This window comes from Falco rusticolus, chromosome 3, assembly GCF_015220075.1.
Source record: "Falco rusticolus isolate bFalRus1 chromosome 3, bFalRus1.pri, whole genome shotgun sequence".
Taxonomy (NCBI): Eukaryota; Metazoa; Chordata; class Aves; order Falconiformes; family Falconidae; genus Falco; species Falco rusticolus.
This window is the reverse complement of record NC_051189.1, coordinates 99,613,352-99,633,555: the sequence shown is the minus strand read 5'-3', so window position 1 is coordinate 99,633,555 and position 20,204 is coordinate 99,613,352. Positions and strand designations below refer to the sequence as shown.

At 42.9% G+C, this 20,204-nt stretch overlaps 1 long non-coding RNA gene across 1 annotated transcript; it reads left to right on the top strand.

Annotated features, from left to right (window-relative positions):
* The first annotated feature begins 13,135 nt into the window (after positions 1–13,135).
* On the top strand, positions 13,136–19,213 carry LOC119145555. Its single transcript, XR_005103447.1, has 3 exons — positions 13,136–13,251; positions 13,872–13,874; positions 19,191–19,213. It is a non-coding gene; the product is annotated as an uncharacterized LOC119145555 (long non-coding RNA).
* Positions 19,214–20,204: the final 991 nt, after the last annotated feature.

Below are 20,204 nucleotides of genomic sequence, written 5' to 3'. Positions count from 1 at the left end.
AAATTTCAACTACAGATGGGAAAATGATCGAGGGTCAGATATACAGTGAAAATGATGTTCTGGAAAAGGAAGGGAAGAGGGAGGAGGAGACTATTGCTAGCATAGTGGAGAGCAGGGAGAGAGGACACGCCAAAGAAAGCACACAAGGTAGGGCAGAGAGCCTCCATGACTTTAAGCTTTGAAGCTGGGCATCCCAGGAAGGCCTGGACCTCTTGCCTGTGCCTGGTAGCTGAGCTAAAATCTTTAGTGACAGAAGTAAAATGGACCCCCGAATTCTTACCCCTCAGCCGTACTTCCCTGGCATTTGGCTCAGGATATCTAAAGGGGCAGGAGCCAAACTTTTATGGTTGTAGGCTTTTTAACCTGGGGCACAAAAGCTGGCCAACGCTCTTGGTGGTTGTACAACAGATGGCAGCACCCCATGTGCCACAACATCGTCTGGTGAGCTGCAGTGCGGTCTGCAGCATCTATCCTGCAGACACCCGAGGTGATAACAGAGGAGGCTGCTGAACGGTCGAAATAGGTGTCTTAGGCATACCAAGGAGGTGTAGGTACCATCTGCCTCTTCTTGTGTTCAGTTTAACCCAGTTACTATCAGTTCATCAGGATTATAAAACTTTATTACACCCACCCACAAACCCAAGGAATTAAAAAAAAAAACCAGGAGGGGAAAAAAATCTCTCTTGTTCAAACACTGGAGATGGAACAAGAACAAGCCTGGTACAAACATTTCAGTCAAATAAAGAGGGGAATTCAGCAGATGCCAAGAAATTTATATCAAAGAGTCTCACTTAGGAGATTGCAACAGCCTGCATAGTAGGCTTCAGCATAGTATTTTCGGATGACATACTAACAACAAAAAGTGATGAAATTTCACATTGTTCACAGTGAAAAGAAAACACTAGTTCTTTTTCCACTGTCTTTGCCTCAGTTTAATCTTGCCCTGGTATATTTTAACTTAAGCCAATTTGGGATGTTAACAGCATACAAATATGCTTTTCCCATGAGCTGCCAGGCAAGGGTTTTTTGAGCTAGAATTGTGTTAAGCTGATTACTTCTTTTAATTTCTTCTTAATAATACAGCATTTTTAATTGTTTGAATCCTAACAGCTGATATAGCTGTTTAGAGAGTCAGGGAATGCAAATGAAGACTGAGAAATACTTTCAATATAAAATCAGAACTCTCTTTATGCCATGGCAACAGCAATTTTTCATTAAATTATTCAGGGTTGCTCTCTCCATATTGACGAGATCATTTCATAGGGAGAGGAGGTAAGGGAAAAGAGAGATCTTACTGAAGAAACAGAATTGTTATGACGAGCAATTAACAACATATATCACAGTATGTCACAGCGGGTCTTCTCTTTTCATTCCATGAAAATAGACTGATTATAAAAATGCTTCCCATTTGAGTGCCTCAACCCTAATGCAGTTTGCATCAGGCTGCATTTTCCCTCAGGCTGAAAAATACTGACATCGACAGGAACACTGGATGTGTTGAACCTGCCATCACCAGCCTGAAAAACCTCTGTCCTCACTGTTGCTCATAACATCTAGTGAACTGCCTGCTTGCACAGATGGGGCTAGCTCAGTTCCATTACAGAATCTGCTGTCACATGGATTCACACTTTGCCATTTCTCCCAAATATTTGCATTTTTCATATGCTGGGTTTTTTTTAATGTCATCTCTTGCCTTTAAAATCCATGCAAACCAGTTACATCAAAACCAGTTCTGAACCTCCACCCCACAGGCACCTTAAATAAAATATCCCTAATGAGTGGCAATACTATAAATGCACATTTACACAACTACATTAGCTGCATTTGTAGTTCACAACAAAGGTGGTGTCAACAGAGCTGTGACAAAAAAACGTGTCTTGGTACATGACACCGGTTTTGTTGTTGGTTTTTCGTACTTTCAGTGCTTATAGGAACTGTTGTCTTCCCCTGTGACTATCACTACGCACTTTCTTAGTGGAAAACAAAATGGGTCTGTATTTTTCCCCTCTCCTTTTCTGAAATTACACTCCTGGCCCTAAAGAGTTATCCTTTTTACCGATTAGCTAGAGAGTGAAGGTGTTTCTCCTTCAAGCACACAACCCAGAGAAAAAGAAACAATACTGAGCACTAAGTCACAGCTCAGTAGTAGGCTTTCTAAACGACTTGTGTCTAAACTGACACAATTTACAACTCTGTGTAATCCTGGAGTGCTAACGGTGGCCCAAGGTCTGGTTTTGAGCAATGATTCTAGGTACGGCTACAACTTGTGCTACTGGGAGGTTTTAACTGAAGAAAGAAGTGTACAGAGATCCTGCTGTATGACTGCCTAATCTGCCGTCTGCACTGACGTCCTCTGTCTAGACCTCAGAGGGTTTTCCTATGGGGAAATGGAAAAAATTAACCCGCAGCATTTTCTCTACTTCCAAACTCCTGGGGTATCTTCCGCCTTTGAAATCCCGGCTTCCCCATGGCCGCTTAAACAGCTGTGTAATGTTTGTACAAAAAACCTAGGGTGCCAAAAGAAAATCCAACTCAGAATTTTTCTCATTCTGATTTCTCTTCAAATTTCAAAAGCATTAAAATGGCACAAATCTGGAGGTGTTACAGAAGGCAGTCATGGGAAAAAAAGTGTAACCACTTATTTTTTGGTCTAGAAAATCAACCTTATTCCCAAAATCTATACTTTAACAATACTTCATTTTTTAATCAGACTTTGTACCTGAACACACTGAAAGAAAACAGGCCACACTCCTAACGTTGTTGAGGGAAAAGGGTAAAAGTAAAAGGGAATCCCATACGTGACCACAATCATTGACGAGTTGCACTTTGCATACCAGGACCCCCAAACACTAAAGGTGCAGGAAAAGCAGGAAAACAGGACAGAAGGTGCAATTTGATTTTCTGTTGGCAGTGTTTGGATTCTAGTAACGAGCCCCAGTGATGGCATGGTACTAAAGGCCTTCAACATTCAAAGTAGAAACAGTATTTTTAAAGTCCATAAGTGTCAGCTAAACTAAGTTTTCCTTCTCTATTTTTCTTAAGATTATCATAGAAGGAAGGGCCCCATCTTCAAAAGGCATTTATCAAAGATTTCCCTATAAAAGCTTCAAAATGTGGCTTGAAAAGCCACGTTTGCACATTCTGAAACCTTTTCATGCACAGCAGGACACCCGTGAGCAATGGGCTCCCCAGTACAAGCACATGCTGCCCAAGATTATGACATATGCACGCACACACAGCCAGCAAGAGATGTTCAATCCAATAGTTCCAAATATTTAGACCGGGATTAAATTCAGTTTAAATGTTGGGCATATATTGCTTTTTGGTACTAGCCTACCCTCGCCTCCACCACCTTTGAAGCCCCTGCTTACAAAATCTGATTGGGGATTTCCCTGTCAAGGTATCTTAATTCTAGCCCTTCTCACAGCTCGTGGGCTCCCTCCTCTCGTGGTACCCACGTCGGGTTGGTTTGGGGTTTCTTTGTTCTCATTTGGTTTTGGTGGTGTTTGGGCTGACGGGTTACTTGTGTTTTGTCTCCCATCAGCCTGACCTATCCAGAAACTTGGTAAAAATGCCAGAAAATGCTAACAGAATGATCCCCATGTCCACTGGTTTCACGATACGTGCATTTCTCTGCTGAGAGATGAATGCCTCCTGCCACTGGCCAGCCCTGCACCAGCCAGGGCACAGCATCAGTGGAAAGTACAGAATCACAGCAGATTAGTGGTTAGCAAAGCCTAATCTTCTGCTCTAATTCTGGGGAGAAGGGAGAAATATATATATATATATATGCTGCTATAATTTTCCTACAAATTACACATAGCAAGGAAAATAACATTAAAATCCACTTCCAACACATTTGTCTCTTCCCTGTGCTTTCCAAAGGCACCTTTTCTAACCGGGCATTCAACTAAAACCAGTTTAGTAACGATGGAGGGTTTACTGTCATGTTTGGAAAGTACACACTTGTCATAGAATGTTTTGCATGGTGTTTTACATCCAGTGGTTCAATTACTGTATTTGAAAGCTTAAATGGACTTCAGGCAGAAGTGCACAAGGGCACAACTTCAGATGAAGTAGTGGCTTTCCCTCATTTTATAGGTCAATCATCCAGCACTTCAGCCTAACACCGACACAAAACGATGCATCTCATTTCTGCTTCAGGTTATATTTGCTCTGTTGTTTTTATAGAGCCACCTACAAAGTTTCTGGAAGCAGCAAGTCTGGTGGCTGTCTACTCTAACAGTACATATCAATGTAAATGAGCTGTTTAGCACATCAGCTGTTCTCAGGAAGATTCACTGTCTAGAGATGTGAGATAAGAGCAATAAAAAATAGTTGTTATTTAGACAACAAAAACGGCAGGAGATCTTTGCTAAAGGGTCACTTCTAAAAACTGTTCTCTAAGCACCCCACTCACCCAGATTACGGGGGTTTGGCCTGCCTGCTGGCACTGAAGGTGTATTTAATGCTTCAGAGAAGTAAGGAAAGGAAAAGCACAAGCCTGTTCTCCTCTATGGATTTATTCATCATGGAGAAAAGCCACTGAAAACGGGGTGTGTTTTTCCCAGACTATTTTACATTCAAAACAACAGCCCTGTCTGCACTGGAAAATTCCACAGTATGTGGAGACCTACAGAGGGACTGAATGAAGGGACCTGGAGGAAAAGGTACATGTAATTACACTGAATAAGGGTAACTCTGCTCACAATAAACCTCACTCAGACCTTCTGAAGTTCCTCCAGAAAAACTGAGAAAGCCAGATTCTAACTTGTCTGATATTTCTAAAATTAATAATATTGCCAACAAGCCAAAACACGCCCACATGCTTCTCCACCTGCCATCTACCTCTTTTCAGATGTTCTTCTGTAAGATAAAACAGGTTTAGAATGCAGAAGTTGCATAGTTTTAAAGAATCTTCTGCGGTAGTCAGTGATTTCAGTGGAAGTTGATTGTGCTCAGCTCCCGACAGAAACCAGTGCCTGTGCTGAGCCATATGCGCACACACACGTGCTTTAACAATGACACAGATGTGCCTTTGCCCTGTTCATCAGGTATTCGTAAACTCTTCAGCGCTAGTTCAAGCTGTATTGCTGGGAAATCACGAGCAACCTGAGAAAGGGCTTTCTACGAAGTATATGTGCGCTCAGTACTCTAACACTTTCCATAAAACACATTTAGTGTAACACATGCACGTAAACACAAACTGTCTGTGCAGGTATCATCGGTATTCAGAAAACTCGTTAAGAATGACTGTATCTAAATCCTTGGTTTGTGCTTGCAATTCAGACACTAGTAGAGCTGGGGGAAAAAAAAGCCCTGCAAGTTGTAAGAGCATTCTGGGAAGCAGGCTGAAAGCTAACCAGAGCTTCCACTTCGCCTCTAGAATAGCCATGTTATAAAAATTTTACTCTGAGTAAAAGAGCCTTTCCAGATGTAGCTAGATAATACTGAACTCTGTTTCCACTAAGAGCTTTAGGAATAGTATTAGCTCACATGGAAATAATTTTTTAACTAGCTGGGAGTGGTTCCCTAACAGTTCCTGAAGCTGTTCCCCCATGCTCATATCCCCTCCTCTCTGGCTCATTTTAGGAGCTACACCCAGTGTGCAAAATGACCTCTGCACCTAAAGAGGCACAAACTATTTTATGCATGGAAAGAAAGGAATATCATGACTGACTGGCTAAAAACACCATAAGAGCCAAACCAGAACTTTGTACAGTTTTTACCTGACAAAAGCAAACAAAATTAATCTTTCTTAATGATGCTGTGATGAAATATGATGAATTTAGCTTTACAGGGTCCTGGAACATGATGACAAATGCAGCTTCTCATATGATAATGTAAGAAGCTGAGAAACTCGGTAAATACAAATGTATTTTCTTGAAGTCTGTAAATTTGAAGGTCCTCTTCATAGACCCTGAGGTCAGAAAAATAGAAGATTATATAAAAATCAGTGATGATGGAAGAAGAGTCAGTTTTATTTAGACCTGGCAGCAAAGATTTAGTGCTTTCGCCCATATATACCGAACCATCAGGATCACTTTCCTATGGATCTTTATCTCACCTTGTCTCTTAGTAGATTCTTTGGCCTGTTCACTTGGGTTTTTTCTACCATCTATCTGGGTATATTGCTGAGATATTAGAGTCCAAAATACCACAGCAGTCAGAATAGCTTATTCTGGGAACAGTTTATAAAGAACGAAACATAAACTTGCAAGATGGGGAAAGAAGAGATTGAGACCTTCAAATTCCAGTGGAGGACAGCAGGTGGATGACAATCCCAATGCTGGAAAAAAAAAGAAAAAGAAAGAAGTAAGGGGATCAACCAGAAAGAATAATTTTTTTGCAGAATTATAAATGCAGAGAGTTATTTTCCAAGTAAAAGACTACTTGGGTAGATAATATGAATTGGTCAGAAGAAGAGAGAGACGAAAAAAATACAAGAGAGAAAGAAAATGGGACCACATTCTCTCTTCAGTTTAGATATTTCTTAATCACTGTAAGACACGGACCCTCAGCCTGGCAGTCACACACCAGCCCATTTTCACTCCTCTGTGAACTCCAGGTTTTGTTGCTGCAGTGTAGTAGACCTTTCACCCTGCTCTGCCATGAAGTCCAGAAGGTGTAAGAGGCTTAGCAACTGCTCCTGACTATTAACGTTGGTGTAAGGAGAATACTTTAGTAATTCTGGCAACCTTGTGCTACCAAAATGTTTTACAGACTTCTGTGGATGCTCCGATGAACTGAGAGTGCTGAGCTTGCCTGAGTCACAAACAGGAATGGGCATATCAAAGGTGGTAGGAAGGGACTTTTACTCATGCTCTTCCCTACTTAGGATCTGGCTCATGATATGAAGACATACACCTCAAGGAACCACATCCATTTACTTTGCAAGCTCCCTTCTCTCTATGACTATAATGGAATCCGGGTTTCTACACTGACGCTTTCGGTGAGGTCTCCATGAAGGACCATCACTGTGCGGCCATGGTCTCCCACAACATCTGTGTTTCACTATAAAACCAAACCCATCACCAAACGTAGGACACGCCACAGCACAGCCTGTGCAGACTCTGCGCTTGCCTTGTATTACCTTGTATTTCTGTGACCAGCCCCAAGTGCAGCCATGGCACTGACTGACGTGTATTTCTCCAGCTCGGGTTGCCTTGAACATGTTTCTATACCCAAATAGAAATGTGCAAAGTTATTCCTCCTACAGGCTGGAAAGGAAGAAAATAAGCCAGTTGTTCTAAGTATTGTTAAATATTTAGGAGTAAGACCCCCATTTTCAGGATGAATGAATGGCCAGAGCTATTCAGCCCAGTTACATTATTAATAATTTACACTGTCTTTCAAACTGCATTAAATCTGCCCAATGCATAGCCTGTACTCAGAATTTAAAATATCAAATTAGTTTATCGATTAACTTAATTTTCTGCTGGATACAGCACCTGCTTTGCATCTCAGAATGAGGCTTCATTACATTTGTACCTTTGCTGTTTATCTTCCGCCCCAAAACTGACCCTAGAAATTACATTATTCTGTAATAATATATAACATTAACACCTACTTTAGTCACTTTAGATGCTTGGAATGCAAATACAGGAGCTGACACGGTGATTTAATTGAATTTTACAGGCCAGTTTGGAGTCACTTTCACTTAAATCCAACTTAGATGTGGCTGACAGAATATCACTACACTGTAAGCCAAGGAGACAACCCAGTCAACCACAGCACTGCTAACTATATGGATTTCCCAGTTTATATATATCTTGTGAGCAGTATTTTTGCAAGTAAACAACTGCAGGAAGAAAACATCAGATTCAAAGACAGTTTGGCTCATTCCCATTGAAGGAGGTGAGCGCATGAGGTGTGGGGCCATGCTCTGGGGACAGCAGAGCTGGCAGGCAAAAGACCTTTATTATACCTGGACCCACTGCTTGTTTCCCTGTGAGCTGCTAAAGCATGCTTAGCTCCAAAGCAAATAAATACAAGCTGGTGCACCCCACTGCCCTGAAACCATACAAGCCAATGACAACATGTATTGCACACACACTCCAGTCCCCCCAAAATGAGGGGAATCTTTGCTTCTCCTTGTCAGAGTGGTTTGATTTGACTATTGATCATACGCAGCCTGTTGAAAGAACCAGGCAATTCTCACCACCACACACCAGGGAATTAACTGTCCCTTCAGAGCTACGTGTATGGGAACAAGCTCCAGTTTTCAGTCCCTCTTTTCACCCTCTTTCCTTCCCTTTATGTTCAAAAACTTAACTTCTACTATTTACTTTACTGTATGAAACAGCTGCTTCAAAGTAAGACAAACCTGGCAAGGCTGAGGTATCAAAGCCGGACCAAGTTTTGCAAGATATGATTTATAGTTCCCTTATTCTTGTACAGTATGTGGGGAAGCCAAGAGTGAATAATCCTTGTGGGTATCAGGAATCCAAAAGCCTTGTATCATGCCAGCATGAGGCAACTGGTCTCAACATATTTTTGTTAGATTTTGGCAATACAATATTTTACCAGGGTTCATCTAAACCTGTAGCGGTTTAGTATATTCTTACTTTATATGTGCCCTATACCATACAGTAGAATAGGCAGTTCACAAAAATGAGAGGATGCCACCAATGCCACAGATGCAAAACATTTTCTTACAGAGAAACCTATTTTTAAAATTAAACCTAAAAATAGCAACTCCCATATACATTTGATTTTAGAACCAGAGGGACATATACTCATTTGGAGTCATTTTGCATAGCCACAGAGCTTAGATTTTATTAGCTGGTTAGATTTTATTTAAAAAAGAGAAAAAGTTGGATTTTATAAAAGCACTACTTTTACAAGTGCTCATTCATGTTGACACACAGGTCCCAACTCAGCTGCCAAACTTTTTGCTTTCTTTTTTTTTTTACAACTATGTCCTTGTTCAGCTCTGTTTTTTGCACTGGTCAGAAGCAATGTGAAGCAATTCCAAATGATTTTGGCCAAAGAGATTGAATATGTATCGCCTTCTATTTCCACATACCAGAAAATAATTTATTTTAAAACCAAACTAAGCAAAACAAATCAGCAACTCCAGTACAAAAATACATCTCAAACAACCGGAATCTGAAGTTTGAAGCACTGCTAGAGACAGGTTTTGGCATCTGGTGACAAATTTATTTCAAAAAGGGCTGTAAGTCACAGGAGCCAAACTCAGCCTCCACCAGTGCCACACTTGGCACCGGTGTCGATGGCTCATCATTGCTGGGTTTGTCGCTGAGACGTGACCCACCTTGTGGACAATATAGCAAAAGCACAGTTCACGGTGAAAATAAATACAAGATTTGCTGAGCTGAACCCCACTTTGCAAATACCTGAGCACATACGGCACAGAGAACACTGCGCCTGCGGTCTCAAGGGCTCCACCACCCTGCTGAGCCCACCAAGCGGTGTGGCACGTTGTTACTCAAAGGACTCTTCTTCAGCCTGTCTGCAAATCCGGGTGGCACACGTGAGAAGAGTTTTTCTCTAATTCCTGATCAGTTCAGTAGGAAATAACTACTTAAAACTCAGGGTGTTGGGACTGATTTTAATGCCCTGTTTTGCTGAATATTGAAAGGTACACCTTATAGAATTATAGAATTCTTTAGGTTGGAAAAGACCTTTGAGATCACCAAGCCCAACCCTTAACCCAGCTCTGCCAAGGCCACCACTAAACCCTGTCCCCAAGCGCCACATCTACGCGTCTCTGAAACACCCCCAGTGCGGGTGCCCCCTCCCCGGGCAGCCTGTGCCGGTGCCTGACCACCCTTCCAGGGAAGAAATGTCCCCTCACCCCCACCCTAACCCTGCCCTGGCGCAGCTCGAGGCCGTTCCCTCTGCTCCTGTCGCTCCTTCCCTGGGAGCAGAGACCGACCCCCTGCCCACAGCCCCCTGTCAGGCAGCTGTAGGGAGCCATCAGGGCCCCCCCGAGCCCCCTCCTCTCCAGGCTGCCTCCCCCCTCAGCCTGTGCCCCAGCCCCTGCCCCAGCCCCTGCCCGGCTCTGGACACGCTCCAGCCCCTCAGCGTCCCTCTGGCAGCGAGGGGCCCAGAGCTGAGCCCAGGGCTCCAGGGGCGGCCCCGACAGGGCCCGGCGCGGGGGGACGGGCACCTCCCTTACGCACAGTCCTCACCTTTTTACTTGGATCCATGTGGAGCTCTTGGAAAAAACAACATAATTTTCAATGTGGATAGAAGGAAGTTTTGTGCCACTTGGAACAAAACTCCTCATGTTGATCTTTTGTCAGCAGCAATTCCAGAAATGAGCCTCTATTACCAAGGGAAGGGCCAACACCTGGAAGTCAGACATTCAGATGTGAATTAGGAGCAAGGAAAAGAGCAGCAAAGAGCTTTCACGGTTGCTGGAGAGAGTGAGGAGAGATTCATGGGAAGAAAAATGTAAATGTGGTGTGTCTGTGTGGATGTCTGTAAACATTCTGTCATCTCAGCTGGGAAAAACAAACAAACCAACCCAATAAAAAAATCAGCTTTTAGAGGACTGGGCTTCTGCTGTCTCTCGAGCAATGAAATGAAGACCTGGAAGGACAGAGCTGTGCCACCCAGGGCAGATACATAAACCTGAGGTGGCTATGTGGGGGCTAAAGCCTGACTTTATTTTCTGATTCCCCAGTTACCCACTCAGCCCTTGACAATATCAAATTAGCATAGACATTCTTATAAATCAAGTCCCTTATAAGGTACGAAAATGTCAAAAAATACCATTTTCTCTACAACGAAACTCTGCTTCTTCAGTAAAGTGAATTTTGCTTAGAAACTCATACTTCATGATGAGATAAAAGCAGTTGGATGGGAAGGAAATGTAAAATCTGGTCACTAGGGAAATAGCTTTTAGGTCTTGATTTTTCCCTGTTCATGAACAGGGTTCTGCATCTCTCTGTGCCAAACATTTAGCAGGGAAGCTGGCACAACCACAAAAGACACAGTCTCTCCATCTGAACCTGCAAGAAGCACCTGATGATAAAGTATATGAAAAAACCAGTATGCAAGTCCACAAATAAGACATGAGGCACTTGATAGGAAAGAAAAGACTCTCTGACTACTCCTTCCTCCACACACACATATACACTGGTTAATAATTATGAAAATAATCAGTCTTTGTATCACAAAACTAAGACAATTTCTTGATCCAAAAAAGGATCATTTCTATGAGAAAGATGGGTAGAGTATGAAAAAATAAATGGGGGGGGGGGAGGGGGAAGATTTAGTTAATTAAAAAAGAAAACTAGTAAAGACCAGGATCAGGAAATAGCAGTTTGTATCAATCTATTTAACTGTTGGATAACAAGCTCCAGAGGGAGAAATTAAACTAGTTGTATGAGCCTCCACGTCTCAGAAGAGAATTAAAAAGCATAATGTCTCACGTTGGGAAGATTGAACCTTTCATTTGGTTTAGACAAAATAAATTTTATAGCTTTGTTTGGCAGTACTGAGTATTTTTTTAAAGACTAAAATACACATTGAGATTTCATATTCATAAAAGCAAACTTTGTGTTTCAGCTGCTGGGAATACTTCAAGCAATAACATTGCCCTTCATTCTGCAGGTACACAGACACACCACTGCAAGGTCAGCAGCTGCCCATTTTTCTCAGACTTCTGAGACCACAGCCATTGAAGCTGCCCCACAAAACCACGCAATTGAGAAACTTTTAAAAAAACACAAAACCCAGACAACCAAGGAAAACAAAACTTCCCCAGAGAAAGATACAGACATAAAGTATCTTCTTTCCCTTTTTATATGGTGGCCTGCATATAACATGTTGCAAATCCACCCTGTCTGTACAAAATTAAGGGCTGTTTCGATGCTCTATCTCCTTTGGCCATGGCAGGAGGTAGCAGTGGCAGTAAACAAATTTTATTCTTAATTTAAGGCCCCTTTCAGCAGACCAGCATGAAGCAGACTTGGTGCAAACGAGAAGGCCAGTGAAACCAGACACACTTTTCTCCTCCTGAGCCAAATCACTGCTGAGAATTCATCAACAATCCGTAACATGCACAGAATGATGGAAGTGATTCTATACCATCTATGATGTACAGGTGTCTTTAATTATATTTTCCAAGCATGAGAAACAGCAGTCACTGGCTAGGTACCATGAACAATAAGTAAGAAAAGAAAAGGTTAGAACACAAGAACAACTGAAGTTTGGCAACACAGAACTGTGCTCCCAAAGAAAGAGGCACATTTCTTCTTAGTCCTGCCTGCAGAAGTATGTCCTCTTCTGTTTAGGGCAGGGTGGGAGAGAGGGTGAATGAACTGCTTTTTTGCACAAGCTTCTCCAGACGCCCCTGGTTATCCCCTCCCCAGATGTGAGGAATGCATCTATCTGATGTGCAGAAGGGTGAAAATCAGGACGTTCTGTAAAACCTGAACTCTGCCACTGGATGAACAAGTTTGTGCCTAAGATTATCATCTGAAAAAAAAATATAAAATCTAGATATATACTTTTTATGAAGTATCTGGAGAGCAAATAACGAACAAGATGCTATTACTAAACAAACATTGTTTACATTTTCCTACAGTAAACCCAAAAATTAAAAATGCAGCTTACGGAAGGACCAAACATTTTTTGCTGATAAGGGAAAGCAGATTTTTCCTTCAGCGACTTGAATGTATTCCAGCTACAGGAATCAATAGCTTCAGAGGTCAATGATGCAGAGGTGCTGAGGCTGAATCCTGAAGCGAACCGGCAACTAATACTGGAAAAATGCCAAAGCTACGCTGAAATTATTGGTGGCACCCTGACCTGACACAGCAAACAGGGGAGGAGATGTTGGTTAAGCTTTCAGTAAAAATGTCTGCGGTACTGGAAAAACGCAGAGCAACAGCAGGAAAAGCAAGATATTATTAGCACTTTCAGCCAAAATGGGTTTTGTCAGGGCAACACAACTGCTACAGCTAGAAAGAGCAAGCCTTGCTTTTCCTGGCTGATAGCATTTATGAAGAGAAGAACCAAAACCTACTGGGTAGCAGTTAAGAATTTGTAGCTACAAAACTTACTAAAATCCAGTTGGGTCAAAGAGCAGACAAGCAAAGCCCATTTGCAAGGGTGCATTTATGCAGGAAGACGAAAAACGGGGGAGCCCCTCTCCCATGGAGACAGGCTGAGGGAGTTGGGGCTCTTCAGCCTGGAGAAAAGAAGCCTCCGGGCAGACCTTACAGCACCTGCCAGCGCCTAATGGGGGCTTACAATAAAGATGGGAACAGACTTGTTAGTAGGGCCTGTTGCGATAGGAAAAGGGGGAATAGTGTTAAACTAAAAGAGGGCTAGACTGAGATATAAGGGCATTTTTTTACGATGAGGGTAGTAAAACACAAACAGAGAGGTGGGAGATGCCCCATCCCTGGCAGGGCTCAAGACCAGGCTGGATGGGGCTTTGAGCCACCTTGTGTAGTGGAAGGTGTCCCTGCCCGTGGCAGGTGGTTGGAACCAGATGCTCCTATATATATAGAGAGAGTACCTATATATAGGGCTACAGCTTGATATATCTTCACTACCTTAAGGTTCCTTCCAACCTAAACCATTCTGTGATTCTATGGCAAGATGGGCAGCTGAAAATGGGGAATGGAAACAACAGAAATTAATGGAATCAGAGAGGTAAAAAGTCCTTCCTTTGCTGTGGGACCCCTTGACTAAGCAAACAGCCAGGTGTGTTGGAGCGCGGCTGTGTGCTGCTCCGTTTATTGCAGTGCTCTGCAGAAGGGACACTGCTGTCCTACTCATTTGGGACCAACCCTCCTGCTAGAAGATTCCCTCAGCAACCTAATTCCTGAGGCGAATTATCATGTCAAAACAACTGTCCCTGGACGATGGCAGTCCCAAGCTCTCAGCAGGTCCCTTACCTCCACTGAGAACCTGGAGAAGGACAGTGACGCAGCCCTTTTCCCATGCCATGACAAAACCCTTGCACCTGCATGCTGGTGACTTTTCAAAAAATCCACCAGGTCCCCAGCCTTGGTCGGAAAGCCCAACAAAGCACATGTGTGTGGAAACCACGGGGCAGCCAGCTCCTTACCCAGAACATTCCCAAGAACAAGGGGAAGGACTCAGCTGCTGTAGCAGAAGAGCAATACATCCTCATTTTTTAGGTACCACCTTTGCCATTGCTGCTGGGATCTACGCGGGGAACATGAATTGCCTCCCTTCAGCCAGGACCTTCCCCAAGCTCACTTCACCCCAGCATGACTGGCTAAATGTCCCTCAAGCAGTGAGGGAAGGAGTCCCCAGGTGGAGAACAGTGTTAACTCTCACCAAAAAAATCTATTTAATCAGCCTACGGAAAGAAGGGGAGGAATAAATAACCCTGGCAGGCCAGAGTGGTCACACAGAACATAAACTGGGCAGTCCTGCTGTGAAAGATGTCTTCAATTAAGACATTCAGGAAAAGATGCTTTTGCCATCTTAGTTAAACTGAGCAATACCTTTGTAGATCCATTGATTTCCCCAGGATTTCCCCAGAGGAAGACAGAAAGAGTGGACTCGGACATCATGGCCACGTGGGTTGCAGCAGGATTTATGGACACCTCGTCGATCAAAGCCATGTTGTATTAGGCACTGAGCAAACAAACCGCAAAGCTCACGCAATGAGCTGCTACTTGCACATTTGCAGAAACACTGGTAAATAGAAGTGCCTCGGTAGAGCATTCGTAGTAACAAATTTGCAGGATGAACAGCAGCCACAACAACTATTGTTAAGTCATGACCAAATATTTTTGCATTTGCCTTAATATAGAAAAAATTAATCATCCCTCATTTCCTTTATATATTCATACAACTTTTTGTTGCTTTCAGTTTTCCATCTTCAGCCAGTGCTTAATGCATTCCGCTCCCCAACACGGCCTCCCTGTCCTGAACCCCCTCTTTCACCACTCTTCCCCACTTCCCCCCCCCCAAAAAAAATTACATCTTTTTTTTTAAAAAATATTGTGCTAATGTTTGAAATTTTCTTTCTGGTTCCCCCCACTGATGTGCACAAGGACCTCCTCAGGGCGCAGCTCTATTTCAGAATCTGACATTGACTCTTACCAACTCAGTCACAATAACTCTGTATTTATTTCATTGCTAAAAATACAGAATTTGTCCCATATAACATGAAAAAAGGTTTTCTCTGTTACTAAAGAAGACACTCTTGCTACTGAATAAGCAAAGGCTTATTTTCTGACTTTAAAACTCAATATAATTAAACAGAGGTTAATATAGGATTTCTAAGTAACATTGCTTTGCTAATGTCAGTTACTCCTTGCAAACACAGTATGAGTTTTGATTAATGAAACAAATCAGTTCAACCTGCACCAGTGCATAAGCCCATTGTATTTTGTATGACCTTGAGGTGACTGACTGCATGTTCCTTTACCCAAAGGGTATTTTCAGTTTTCACTTTCTTGTTCAGCCTTTTCATAATTATGGACTGTAGACAGTCAGTTGGAACAGTAACACCCAAAAAGGAAAAAAAAAAGAGGTACACAGATGGCTTTTTAGCTCATGCATCAGGACTCAGGCTTCACCAAAAAAAAAAAAAATCTTCCTGAAGCAAAAGTCCTGAACGTCAAAGAAGAAAATAATGTATCCTCCAGACTAAGCTGCAAAGTGGGAGGCAACATGGCACAGACAACACCTGCTTGTCCTCCTGAAGCCTTCAGACTCCGTGGTTATCTCCTCTGATCCTATTTCTGCTTTCCCTAGGGAAGTCGGTGCTTCGTGTGTATTAAATTAATGACAGAGCTTTTACTGCACAAATGGGCCTTGCCCACTGCAAAAAGTGCCTCTAGCAACAGTTTGAGGTAGGTGGCCACATCCTGGTAACATTTTCAGCATTACCCCACTGGGTAGGAAAGGGCAATGTTCATTCCTTTTTCAGAGGCTGTCGGGAAACCATAGCACTATGCTGCAGAAATTTTATGTATCTTACACATATGGCACATCAAGTATAAAAGAGATGCTTTTACTGGGGACCTTATCATTTTCTATATCAAGCTCCCATCAAAGCAATATCACAGAGAGGTGGAAAAGGTCCTTAATGTGATTTCTTCAACAAAGGCCAAAAAAAGTCTAAAAACCAGTTTCTTTTTTTTCTGACCGAACAGTCGTGTTGAATTTGGAGAAAATAAGCTCACTTGTATGACAGAGTTTACTTAGCACGAAGTTTTAAAATAAGCTGAGTGCCATACCACCCATCTGCTAATCATCGCTACCTGAGGAGCAACATACATTCTGGGGCGGACTTGTTATATAGGACACAGGGCTGATAGGATTACCTGGCACTTTTCAAACACATGTAACGTTACTGAACTTTTCCATGTTTCATAAAAATGAATGTATTTGAGCGGGCCAGCCAAAATACTTCAGCAATCTTTGGAAAAGTGCTAAGGAAAACCACTCCAGCCCTGCTGCTTTCCCTGGGAGAAGGGAGGGGAACACTCGCACTGGTACTGTGCAGCCAGTGCGCTGCCTGACAAATTTAATGCAGCGATACAAATTTAACTCAGTTCAGGAACGAGCCCAGGATCATATTTCCATTTGATTACCCAAAGCACATGGAGTTTATGCTTGCTGCAGGAAGACAGACAATGACTTGATCTGATAGTAAGGCAAAGCAGTCGAAATACTAACCCCCCAACATTTTGGAAGAGATTTGAAGTGCTAGTGTGAGCTCACACCATGTCAGCACTCTGCATTACATGGCCAAAGCATTTTTGATCTAGAGACCGTGAAATCAGACTCCTTGCCAAAGCACAGACCCACACTGCACCCCTACTGCTATTGCTCCTAACCATCTCTTACCGACTCCTGGCTTGGAAAGCTGGAACGGGCAGGCTTGGAGAGCCTTTGCTCAGGCTTTGTTGTCCATCACCATGTTCTTGTTCTGGGTGCCCGTGCACCCCAGAAATTGAGCCAGAGAACTGAGCTGTGCAGCCCCTTTCAGCCTCAAGAGCTCCTTGGTCAGCTGAAACTACATATGACGGTGTCCCAAAGACCCATTCAGAGGGAAGAAATGAATGTGCACGTTCCCAATGCAAGACGTGCACAAAGGCTGCCTCCCTTTCCTTCCACAAAAGTCCTGGTGAAAACATTTTCTAGAGCACAGGGAGAGCTTCAGATTCACCTGTAGGTGAATTTGGTTGAGAGACTCCACAGATGAACGCGGCTCAGCCTGCTGTTCTCTCCTCCCCTCTCCAGGCTCCAGTACAGTGCCAGCTGGACTCAGAATGCTACAGTGATATTTTCTTGGCAAGGCTCTTTATAACATGTTTAAGAAAACTAATTACTAGAAACACAGCCCACCTGCTGCATATGCTCTTCCTCACTCCAAAATTAGTTGGGGTATCAGACAGAAGGGAAATAACAGTAGGAGCAACTTTTGACTTGCAGGTAATAACAGACTCATCAAAACCAAGGCAAATAACACTATCATGGATAATTATACGAATCTAGTGTACCCCAGTAAAAATCACAAGAACACGTGAGTGTAATCTTTCTAAAAAATTGTTTCCCATTGAAATAAAAACATTAGGCTTCTAAATGGTAGTTTAAAATAAAGGCAATAATTTGTTTCCAGCTGGTACAATCATTTAATAAAATGCCTGCTGTGTCTCCAGGAATAATATTCTTCTTTCCTTGGCAACAAACATAATTACCCTGGTTTTGGACCACCAGTTAAGTCCATCCCCAAAGTGTTCTCACTCTAAGTACAAGACATTCAAGAAGAATAATTTGCCATATGGAAGATAAGGAATTTAAATACGCATCCTGAAATGTGCAAATGATTTTTGGGAAAAAAATTATCTAGCAGAAGGTTGAAGTCACTTCACTATTATAATTATTCATCTAATGTTTTAATAATAAAGTAAAAAAAGCGATCTCGTTTTCTTCTCAACCAAATCCAAACTCCATACTTTGTAGGTGTTAAAATTAGCACCTTTGAGCTGCAAGGAGGTAAGGAGACGAGACAGCTTCCAAACAGCACTAGATTGGATGCAAATGCTACCTGGAGCTGCAGTTAATTATCTGGCTGATGTTAATTGGCCTTGTTTGTCAACAGACAAAGCAGAATGAGGTGCTAGGTGTGGCTGAAGGGTTAATGTAGTGCTGTTTTCAAGGCTGCTTTCATTAAAGATATCATTTACATAATGTAAATGTATAATAACTATTTCTCTTCTCCAGGCTCCAGAGCAAATACTTGAGTAATAAAACTAAAAGTGATTATATTGTTGCTTTTTTTCCTAAAGCACAAATAAGAGAAGGGAGAGGAATAAACCCATCTATGGCAGAATTGTCCCAGTGGTGCAGTACATTTTTCAACATTTTGATGAAGCAGTTTGTTTGGACAAAATAGCTGTGTGTTTATGAAATGATGTTATTTAGCACTTTAAGCCTGGAGCTGACATGTATTGTTCTCAAGCAGCGTGAGCAAATTTGAATAGTAAAAAGAACCCACTTGGTTTTCCTTTTCCCCGTGTACTTTTAAAAATCAAACAGAAGATAAGGAGAAATCCATCTGATGGCATTTCTTGGAGAATCAGTCAAAAGCAGCTTCATGCATGCATGCAGGGAGGTGTTCATAACTCAAGCACACGTGCCTACCAAAGGGAACACACCAGTGTAAGGAGGATGGGAATAGCTATAGGTACTGCAATTTAGCAAGACAAGAACCTCATGAGGTTCCACAAGGCCAAGCACAAGGTCCTGCGCCTGGGTCAGGGCAAGCCCCAGTAACAATCCAGGCTGGGGGATGAAGGGATTGAGAGCAGCCCTGGGGAAGAGGGTTTTGGGATACTGGTGGACATGACCTGGCAACACGCACTCACAGCTCAGAAAGCCAACTGCATCAGAAGCAGTATGGCCAGCAGGGCGAGGGAGGGGATTATGCCCCTCTGCTCCGCTCTGGTGAGACCCCACCTAGCGTACTGCATCCAGCTCTGGGGTCCTCAGCACACAAGAGACATGGACCTGTTGGAGCAGGTCCAGAGATGGCCACAAAATCGACCAGAGGGCTGGAGCACCTCTCTGATAAGGAAAGGTTGAGAGAGTTGGGGTTCTTCAGCCTGGAGAAGAGAAGGCTCCATGGAGACCTTATTGTGGCCTTTCAGTACTTAAAAGGGGCTTTATAAGAAAGATGGAGACAGACTTTTTAGTAGGGCTTGTTGTGATAGGACAAGGGGTAATGGTTTTAAACTAAAAGAGGGTTAGATTAAGACTAGATATATGGAAGACATTTTTTATGATGTGGGTGGTGAGACACTGGCACAGGTTGCCCAGAGAGTTGGTAGATGCCCCAACCCTGTCAGTGTTTAAGGTCAGCTTGGATGGGGCTTGGAGCAACCTGATCTAGTTGAAAATGTTCCTGCTCATTGCAGGGGGGCTGGACTAGATGGTCTTTGGAAGTCCATTCCAACACAAATGATTCTACGATTCTGTGAAGAAATTCATAGTTCTTGGCAAATGTATTCATCACGCCTCTAGGAGGAACAGAGCAGCAACATAAAAGTGTTGGTAAATAAAAACTTCAAGAAATTTTGTTGCACAACAAAGAACTGTACTGTAAAGTGGCATGTATATAACAATACAAAAACATATCAAAAACCTAGCTATTTATTACTGACTAAAGCTTACCAGGAAAAAAAAAAGAAAGTTTTGTTCTGTCAACAGTAAAGCTCTTGATTAAATAACTGGTCTGGCTTTCCGTGTTCCTAGCAGTCTGAGAACAGCGACAACTTAAAAATTTGCATACATTTCCAAAAGTGAGTAACATCTAGGTTGTCTCGCTAGCCGCAGCGGAGACATATGCTTTTGCCAAAGCAGTGCTTACCCTCACAGCGTGTCAATGCTGCAGAAAGGCTGGTCCAAGTGAAGACTCACCGGAGAAAGGTAATGGTGCTCCAGCCCTAGCAGCACTCAACCAATGGTTGACTGGTGCTGCCCTTGCTGCCTTCTTAAAGGCTAATTACAGAAGGGACCTACCTGAGGTGGCCTGTGCTTCCTCTAGCCGGTCCACAGCAGTGCTTGTGAGCCGCAGCTGAGCATGGTGGTGGCCAAGCTAGCTGGGGGCTGTGGCACCTTGGAGCTCCAGGTACATCTGTCCAGCCAAGAACCTCACAGGAGACTACTCCAACCGCTTGAGCTTCAGCACTGGAAGTAATTTGGAGTACAAACGTTCCTCAAAACCT